The sequence below is a fragment of the Propithecus coquereli genome, unplaced genomic scaffold, assembly GCF_000956105.1.
Source record: "Propithecus coquereli isolate 6110/MARCELLA unplaced genomic scaffold, Pcoq_1.0 Scaffold20, whole genome shotgun sequence".
Lineage (NCBI taxonomy): Eukaryota > Metazoa > Chordata > Mammalia > Primates > Indriidae > Propithecus > Propithecus coquereli.
The window spans coordinates 9,781,875-9,792,236 of record NW_012144967.1 but is presented as its reverse complement, the minus strand read 5'-3'; the positions used below and the strand labels follow the sequence as shown (position 1 = coordinate 9,792,236).

Genomic DNA, 10,362 nt, shown 5'->3' with positions numbered 1-10,362 from the left:
CACCCAAAAATAAGGCAAGACAAGGAATTACAGGTAAACTCTAGGTCTTTTAGGCTTAAATAGAAGAAAATATGGAGCACAGATTCTTCTCTCTTTTCCACAGTCCCTTAAATGAGAACATATCATTACAAACCTGATAAAACTCCTTTTCTTCTAATTCATAGAATAAGTTTATTAATTTTGCTTATCCAGACTGTCCTAATTTTTCAAAATACTTTCAGTGGAATCCCTTTTAGACCACCATGAGGGTACACAAAATGGAAAATCCATCTCTTGTTAAATCAATGCTTATAGAGATAACTTAAAGAAAAAATATCTTTTAGAGACTGTGCTATTTAAGAGAGAGAACAATCAAACATGGCAACTTAATGCAAATGGAACTCAACATTTTCATTGTCATAGTCTTCTCAGTTGTACTGGCTTCAAAAAGTTTGTGTGAATTTATCTAAAGCAATGGTTTTCAAACATATTTTTTCCTTTATACATAACAGTTTTATTGAGAAATAATTCACACATCATAAAATTCACCCTTTTAAAGTGTACAAGTATTTTTAGTATATTCACAGAGCTGTACAACCCTCACCACTAATTTTAGAACATTTTCATCACCTCCAAAAGAAACTCCACACCTATTAGCAACCATTTCCCATTTTCCACACCTCCCCCACCCCCACTCTAGGCAACCATCAATCTACTTTCTATCTCTGGATTTGCCTGTTCTGGACATGTTTTATAAATGGAATGATACAATATGCAAGCTTTTTGTGTCTGGCTTCTTTCACTTAGGGTAGTGTTTTCAAGGTTCATCCATGTTGTAGCATGAACCAGTATTTTATTCCTTTTAATAAAATCCACTATATGAATGCCCCATATATTGTTTATTCTTTCATCAGTTGTTGGACTTCTGAGTTGTTTCTAATTTTTAGATGTCATAAATAATGCTGCTATCAATACTCATATGCAAGTTCTAGTGCAGACATATGTTTTCATTTCCCTTGCATATATAATTAGGAGTACCATAAATAGTTGGGTCATATGGTAATTTTATTTTTAACAATTTACTGTTTTCCAAAGTTACTCTCACCATTTTACACTCTCATCAGCAGAGTATGAGGGTTTCGAATTCTCATTTCTCACATCCTTGCCAATACTTGTTATTTTCTTTTTATTTTAGCCATCTTTATGGTTGTGAAGTGGTATCTCATAGTAATATTGATTTACATTCCAAACACTTTTGATTTTCCATGCCTATTAGCATTTATCTCATTTTATGTGTGCCAGTATATTTATAAAGTCATATGTATATATGTGTATGTATATATGTGGGTATGTATATATATAAAATATAGCCCAAAGATAGAATATATAGTACACAACATCCACTAAAAATATAAGCTTTAAATAGAAGAAAGAAGTTCTAAAATTTTCTTCCAAGATTTCAAAGAATAGACTTTTTTACTTCCCTGGGATTAATTTATCCCAACTAGAAACCATCTATCTAATGAAGAGCAAAATTTTAAGTAAGAATTCTGCTAAGATCAAGGATTCTAATATTCTTTCAGGAGAATTTATTTATTGAGAGTTCACCATACTTGAAGTGTTCTAAGTACTTTCCAGTATACAAAGTACATCAAAGATAATCCATGATCTCAGATGTCACAGTCCAACGTTATGTCATAAACAAGGTAATCCTGATATAGCTTTTTTTCTTTTAAGTTGGGAGGATCTGACAACATTACATTAAAAAATAATTCATGGTGTAACCAAATACAGCAAGACTAATCTGACATATTTTATTGATATAGAAAATAATTTGTATGTGAGAAGCCATTAGAGCTAACATTCACTTAAGTTCTATCAACTCATTATCATACAACTCAGCTTTTCTTTTTCAGAGCAGCACCTCTTCTTTATAAGCATTAAGTGTGGTTAAATAATCTATCTTTTCCTCTGTTTTTTCTTTCAAGATATTTTCTTTGTCATTATTATTCTAAATTTTTACTACAACATGTATAAGTATAGATTTATTTTTTACTTATAAAGAATAGAGTATTTCTACCTAATGTCATGTTTCACAATGCTCATCAAGTCTAGAAAGTTCTCATCCACTTTGTCTTCAAATATTGCTTTTGCATTTTTTGTAGGCTTTTTGGTTAATAATTGAACCTTGTAAGTGAGCCAAGGATGGTTAGTTCAATGCAAAAATTCTCAATAATGACAAGGAGGATAAGAAAAAAAAAAACAGTAGAATTAGCAAAACCTTTTCTGCAAATTAACTGTAAAAACAAAATCATGCTGGTGGAAGACATCCCTAATATTACGCATACATCTCAAGAGCAGTGGTAATGAATACACTTGTTCAGAGTTCCTTATTCCAGGCAACTCCACCTAAAGAATAACTCAAGCTAGTTGAGTTCACAAAGAAGAAAGCTCTTGTGCAAAAATATATGATGAGATTCAGTTATTGTCGTGGCTGTGAGAATGGAAGTCAGGGAATCTTAACAAGACATCCAGGAGGAAGGTCTGAGCAATTCGAATGGTTGGGTGGCATATATAATTGCCTCCCTTTCTCATGAGTGGCAACTATGTAATTCAAAAGCACCTGATTAACTTTTAAAACTGCTAGGAAAGCAGGGGACCCAATGACAACCAAGGAAAGATTGTTGGTCTGTAGAAATTGTCAGCAAGATTGGGCAGGGGCAGAGACAGGAGGAGGCTTTATCGGTGGACATTAAGTTCAGAGAGGAACACATACAGGACCTAGGGGTGGCTTAGAAAAGCCCCTGGGCCCTCCAGCTACTCTGAAATGCCTTTTGTATGTTTCCTAGGGACTCAGGTAAAACCAAGAGACCTCCCATCAGAGAGTGTGCTCATCCTTCCAGGAGGTTCTAGTACCAGGCTGCCACGTGAATCTCATTGAAAATGATGCCAGAGATCAATAAAAGATGCTAGTAGGCCTCAATTCAAACTACAGGTCTCAAAGAATTAATAAGTCAGGAACATATTTTTTTAGAAATAAAGGAATATGGGCTTTATGTCTTCCTAGTAAATTTGGCTCTGGGCAAGTCACTCAATCTCTCTGAATTTTTCTCAGACCCTGAGTTCCAACATCTGCATCCATATGAGCTTGGAATTATAATCTGCTTTTTAAAACAATCCAAAGGTGATGCTTTTTTAATTTCAAAAGACTAAGGGGGTACAGATATTTTAGGGTACATGAATCACTTTTATAATGATTGAGTCCCAGTCATAGGTGTGCCATTCACCCAAATACTGTTCATTGTACCTATTAGGTAGGTTTCTGCCCCTCCCCATGTCCCCCTCTCCCTTGGTTGATTTCTGGTTGATTTCCACCGGATTTTGCTTCCCCTTGTACGCATGTGTGCTCATCAGTTAGTTCCAACTTAATAGTGAGTACATGTTGTGTTTGTTTTTCCATTCTTGAAATATTTCACTTAGGAGAGTGGTCTCCAGATCCATCCATATTATTGCAAAGATATTAAGTCATCTTTTTTATGGCTGAGTGGTACTCCATGGCATACATATACCACATTTTATTAATCCACTCATAATTTGTTGGCACTTGGGTTGATTCCACGTCTTTGCAATTGTGAATTGTGTTGCAATAAACATTCGAGTGCAGGTATATTTTTGATGAAAAGACTTTTCCTTTGGGTAGATACCCAATAGTGGGATTACTGGATAGAATGGTAGCTCTATTTTTAGTTCTTTGAGGAATCGCCATACTGTTTTCCATAGGGGTTATACTAATTTGCAGACCCACCAACGGTGTATAAATGGTCCTTTCTCTCTGCATCCATGCCAGCATCTATTGTCTTTGGATATTCTAATAAAAGCCATTCTAATTGGGGTAAGGTGGTATCAGATATCTGATTGTGATTTAAATTTGCATTTCCCTGATGATTAATGATGTTGAGCATTTTTTCATATGTTTATTGGCCATTTGTCTTCCTTCTTTTGAGAAGCTTCTGTTCATGTCTTTTGCCCACATTGTAATGGGTTATTTGTTTTTTCTTGTTGATTTGCTAGAGTTATTTGTCAATTCTTGATATTACCCCTTTAACAGATGTATAGCTTGTGAATATTTCTCGCATTCTGTAGGTTGTCTATTTGCTCTGTTGATTGTATCCTGAGCTGTGTAAAAGCTTTTTAGTTCAATCAAATCCCATTTATTTATTTTTATTGTTGCCATGATTGCCACTGGGGTCTTAGTCATAAGTTCTTTACCTAAGCTGATATCTGAAAGGGTTTTTTCTACATTTTCCTTTAGAATTCTTATGGTTTCATGCCTTTCATTTAGGTCTTTTACACATGTTGAATTAATTTTTGTGAGTGGTGAGAGGTAGTGGTACTGTTTCATTTTTCTGCATGTGGCCACCCAATTTTCTCAGCACCATTTATGGACTAGGGCTTTTTTCCCCAGTGTATGTTGTTTTCTGCTTTCTCAAAATCAGTTGGATGTCAGCAGACTGTTTTATATCTGTGTTCTCCATTCAGTTCCATTGGTCTATGTCTCTATTTTTGTGCTGATATCATGCTGTTGTGGTTACTATACCCTTATAGTATAGTTTGAAGTTTGGTAATGTGATGCCTCCAGATTTGTTCTTTTAGCTTAGGATTGCTTTGGCTTTTCAGGCTCTTTTCTGGTTCCAAACAAAGCATAGAATTATTTTTTCTAAATCTCTGAAGTATGACATTGGTAATTTGATGGGGATTGCACTGAATTTGTAAATCACTTTGGGTAGTATGGACATCGTAACAATGTGGATTCTACCAATCCATGAGTATGATATGTTTATCCATTTGTTTGTATCCTCGTAATTTCTTTCCTCAGAGTTTCATAGTTCTCCTTTTAGTGATCTTTCACCTCCTTGATTAACTATATTTCTAGGTACTTTATTTTCTTTGTAGCTATTGTGAATGGTATTGAGTCTTTGATTTGCATCTCAGCTTGACTTTTATTGGTATATAGAAATGCTATTGACTTATGTACACTGATTTTGTAACCTGACACTTTGCTGAATTTACTTATCAATTCCAGGAATCTTTGGGGTTTTCCTGATACAAGATCATATTGTCAGCAAAGAGCAATAGTTTGTGTTTCTCTTTCCCAATTTGGATACCATTTATTTCTTTCTCTTGCCTGATTGTTCTGGCTAGAACTTCCAGCACTATATTGAATAGAAGTGGTGACAGTGGGCATTGTTGTCTTGTTTCAGTTCTTAAGGGGAATGCTTTCAACTTTTCCCCATTCAGTATCATGTTGGCTTTGGGTTTGTCATATATGGCTTTTACCATTTTGAAATATGTTCCTTCTGTGCTTAGTGTGTTGAGGGTTTATGTCATAGAAGTGTGCTGGATTTTGTTGAATGCTTTTTTTGCATCTACCAAGAAGATCATATGGTCTTTGTTTTTCCTTTTGTTTATGTCGGGAATCACATTTATTGATTTATGTATGTTGAACTAGCCTTGCATCCCTGAGATGAATCCCAGTTGATCCTGGTGGATTCTTTTCTGATGTGCTGTTGAATTCACTTTGCTAGTATTTTATTGAGGATTTTTCATCTATATTCATAAGGGATACTGGTCTTTAGTTTTCTTTTTTTGTTGTGTCTTCTTCCAGCTTTGGTATCACAGTGATATTGACTTTGTAGAATGGGTTGAGGAGGATCCCTTCCTTCCCAACATTATGGAATGATTTCTGTAGTATGGGTACCAGGTCTTCTTTGTAGGTCTGATAGAATTCAGCTGTGAATCCATCTGGTCCAGGGCTTTCTGTTGTTGTTGTTGTTGTGAGATTTTTTTTTTTAAATTACTGGTTCAGTCTTACTGTGTGTTACTGACCTATTCATAAGTTGTATTTCATCCTGGTTGAGTCTTGGAAGGTTGTGTGTTTCCAGGAATTTGTCCATTTCCTCTACATTCTCTAGTTTATGTGCATAGAGATTTATGTAGTATTGATGAATGATGTTTTGTATTTCTGCAATATCATTTGTAATATCTCCTTTTTCATTTCTGATTGAGCTTATTTGGGTCCTTTCTCTTCTGTGCTTGGTTAATCTAACTAAAAGTCTGTCAATTTTGTTTATCTTTTCAAAGAACCAACTTTTTGTTTCATTGATCCTTTGTATTTTTTTTCCAATTCATTTAATTCAGCTCTGACCTTCATTATTTCTTTTCTTCTGCTGGCTTTGGGTTTGATTGTTCTTCCTTTTCTATTTCCTTGAGGTGTGACAGTAGGTTGCTAATTTGTGATCTTTCTGTCTTTTTGATGTAGGCTTTTAAATCTATAAATTTTCCCCTGAAGAATGCTTGTGCTGTCTCCTATAGATTTTGCTAATTTGTTTCCCCTTTGTCATTCAAATAATTTTTTGATTTCTATCTTAATTTCATTCTTGACCTAATAATAGTTAAGCAACAGTTTGTTTAATTTCTATGACTTTGTGTAGGTGGAGTGTTTCTCTTGCAATTGATTTCTAGTTTTATTCCTCTGTGGTCTGAGAGGGTACATGGTATGATTATAATGTTTTTGAATTTGTTGAGACCTGTTTTGTTGCATAGGGTATGATCAATCTTGGAGAATGTCCCATGTGCTGCTAAGAAGAATGTGTATTCTATAGTTTTTGGGTAGAATGTTGTGTAAATGTCTGTTAGGTACATTTGATTTAGTGTTTGGTTTAAGTCCCTTGCTTCTTTATTTTCTGCTTTGATTATTTGTTAACCTATGACAGTGGCATCTTGAGGTCCCCAGGAATTTTGATGGTGCTATTTATTTCTTTGTTTAGCTCTAGTAAAATTTGCTTTATATATTTGGGAGCTCCTTTGTTGGGTGCATATATATTTAGGATTGTTATATCTTCTTCTTGAATTGTCCCGTTTATCATTATACAATGACCCTCTTTGTCTTTCTTTACCTTTGTTGGCTTAAAGTGAATTTTATCTGATATGAGAGTGGCTACAACTGCTCTCTTTTTATTTCCATTTGCATGGAATATTTTTTCCATCCTTTTATGCTGAGTCTGTGTGCATCATGTGGTTTAGATGTGTTTCCTAGAGACATCACATACTTGGGTTCTGTTTTTCCATCCATTCAGCCAGCCTGTATCTTTTGAGAGGAGCATTTGGTCTTTTAACATTAATTGATTGTATTGATATGTGGGATGTTGATCTGTTCATCCTATTGAGTAGTCCCTTATTGCTTTGTTTTACCACTTGTTCTATTGTTTTATAAGAGTTGTGAGTTTGGGGTTCTTTTTTTTTAGTTAATATTACACTGGTGGGTATCTGTTGTACTGATTTGTGTATAATGCTGTTCTGAGTATTTTGTGTGGAGCAGTTCTGGCCATGGCAAATTCACTCAGTGTTTCCTTGTCTGCAAAAGGCTTAATTTCTCTATTATTTGTGAAATTTAGTTTTGCAGGATACAAAAGTCTAGGCTGGCAGTTGTTCTGTTTCAGTTGATTGAAGACGGGGCCCTAATCCCTTCTGGCTTGTAAAGTTTCTTCTGAGAAATCTGCAGTTAGCCTAATGGATTTTCCTTTGTAGTTTATTTGATGTTTTCATCTTTCTGCTTGTAGAATTTTCTCCTGCATTTTGACTTTGGCCAGGTTGATTACTATGTGTCTTGGAGATGACCTATTTGCTGTGAATCTCCCCAGTGTTCAATATCTGTCTTGTATCTGTATGTCTAAATTTCTGGCAATACCAGGGAAATTTTCCTTAATAATTCCCTCAGACAGGTTTTCCATGCTTTTAGCTCTTTCCTCTTCTCTCACAGGGATACCTAAATTCCAATGTTAGTTTGGTTCCCACAGTCCCAAATATCTCTCAGTGATTGCTCAGACTTTTTTACACTCTTCTCTGCCTCTTTGTATGACTAGGTTATTTCAAGAGCCTTGTCTTCAAGCTCTAATATTCTTTCTTTCCCTTGGTTTAGCCTGTTGTTGAAGCTTTCTGCCGTGTTTTGAAATTTCCTAAATGACTCTTTCATTTCTTTAAATCCTTTCTTATGTTGTCTAGCTCTCTAGTGACTTCTTCATTTTTTTCATTGATTTCTTAAAATATTTTTGGCTTCTTTTTATTGGTTTTCAACTTTCTCTTCAATTCCATTCATCTTTTTTCTAACCATATTCAGAATTCCATTTCATTCACTTTAGCAATTTCCTTTGTCAGTGGAGTCTGCTACTGTAGCTCCATTGTATTTCCTAGGGATGTCAAACTACTTTGTTTTTTCATATTGTCAGGGTTCTTTTGCTGGTTTCTTCTCATCTAGCTCCTCTTCTCTCAGCTCTGGGTTGATAGGATTGCAGGGCACCTGTTCTCCTTTGCTGGGGACTCTCTTGTGTGCCTTGGGCTCCTCCTCTGTTCAGCTCCCATGCCAGGGAGGAGGCGTGCTCAGCCCCCAGTCACAGAGCATGACACAGAGGAATGCTGGTTCCCTCCCTGGACCATTGGGGTTAATGAGAAGGCTATTGCTGGAAGGCTGGGTCCCAAGCAAACCTGCCTCTGTGCATCAGAGAGATCAGGATGGTGCAAGTTGCAGAAACCTGGAATTTGCAACCACCAGATCTATGCTGCACCTGCTATCTGGTGGAATGTCTCTGCACGGACTCTCAGAAGCTCAAGGTATTTCTTTGCATAAGATTCATGTTTGACAAGCATGGCACTCCCTTTCTTCCACTTCAGCATTGTTGCCCCTAACTTCCCTCCTCTATGTTTGGGATAGAGTCCAGGGAGCCACAGTTCTGCAATCCAACTCTCCATTTCATCCCATTGTTAATGGCAGAGCCTTTCAGATGTTCCTGGTATTTCAGCGACACAATCAATCTGCTGAATTCCATAAAAACTGTCATGGAATAGTCTGGTTCTCTTTGTCATTGCCAGGGCCACAGTCTTGCCAACAGCCAAGAGGTGATTAAGATTAGAATGCAAAGGATCTAGATTCATAATGCCTGAGGAATTGAATCAAGGCATAGTCATAGTTCTTGAACACCAAAGCAGCTGGCAGACATAGCCCAACCCTATAACACTCCCATCCTGACCACATAAAAGGAGAATACATATAAGGAGAACAATTTTGTCCTCTTCAAAGCACCAAATTACAGAATTAAAGATGTTGGATTTAACAAGCAAATGGCAGCAATATATTTGCAATTGCAATAAGCATCTGCTTTTGTTGCTGCATCATCTATTCCTATATTTATTAATGTGATGCTAATTAGTTCTATTAATGAGAGTTATAACAGAAGGGTAATGACCAGAAGCCCCATACAAATTGTTCCTCTTCATCTATTTACTTTTCTGTCTCTCTCTCTTTTTTTTTTCCTTTTAGCAATGAATTGATTAGGGCCTGAAATAAGGGAAATGTAATATCTGTCAACTCACTATAAATATGGATGGGAAATTCTGAGAGGGTGTTTTCTTTTTCTTTGGCATTTGTTTCAATACTGCCTGGATTTATTCAGAAATGAGCTGAGAAGCCAGCACTATAAAAATGACTAAATGCAAACATAAAAAATTAAACCTTTGTACCTTGGACAAAGCTGATGGTTATCTTGCTGCAACCTCATCTCCATTTTTATTGGAAGCAAATTATGCATCTATGTATGATTCAAAGATGCATTTTATTCTTCTCCTTTTGAATGTGTGGGGTTTGGGTATTATGGTTAACTTTGTACAAGCAAGATGATAAAGTTTGCTTTTAGGCTTTGTATGTCCTGTTCACACAGACAAACTGACTGACCAATATGCATATAATCCCTAGGTCCATGCTAGCTCTGTGGAAACTGCTATTCCACACAAATCAGTTGATTCAGACCAAATCTTTCAACCACAAATAGGTACAGATTTTGCCATTTCTTAAATAAGCAAAATAAAAATGTTTTTGTCTCCTTCCTCCTACCTTCTGAAGCTCCAACCAATTTCTGTCTCATTACAAATTTTTGTTGGAATGTAAAAAAAGCTGAACCCATGGAAATCAAGTAGCATAATGGTTACCAGGGGCTGGGCAGTGGGGCAAATGGGGAGATGTTAGATAAAGCGTACAAACTTGCAGTTGTAAAATAAACAAGTTATGGAGACCTAGTGTACAGCATGGTGACTATAGTTAATAATAATGTATTGTACACCTGAAATTTTCTGAGAGTAGATCTTAAGTATTCTCATCAGACACATACACAAAAGGTAACTATGTTAGGTGATAGATATATTAATTAGCTTGATTATAGTGATCATTTCACAATGTATATGTAGCTCAAAACATCATGTATACCTTGAATATACTGTATATAATATTTGTCAATTGTACCTCAATAAAGTTGAAAAAATTAAATAAAATTCAAA

The 10,362-nt window shown here is 35.7% G+C and overlaps 1 protein-coding gene across 1 annotated transcript in view; it reads right to left on the bottom strand.

Moving 5' to 3' along the window:
* AGBL1 (ATP/GTP binding protein-like 1) overlaps window positions 1–10,362 on the bottom strand; it is a 502,451-nt gene that overhangs the window by 66,249 nt on the left and 425,840 nt on the right. The window lies entirely within an intron of this gene.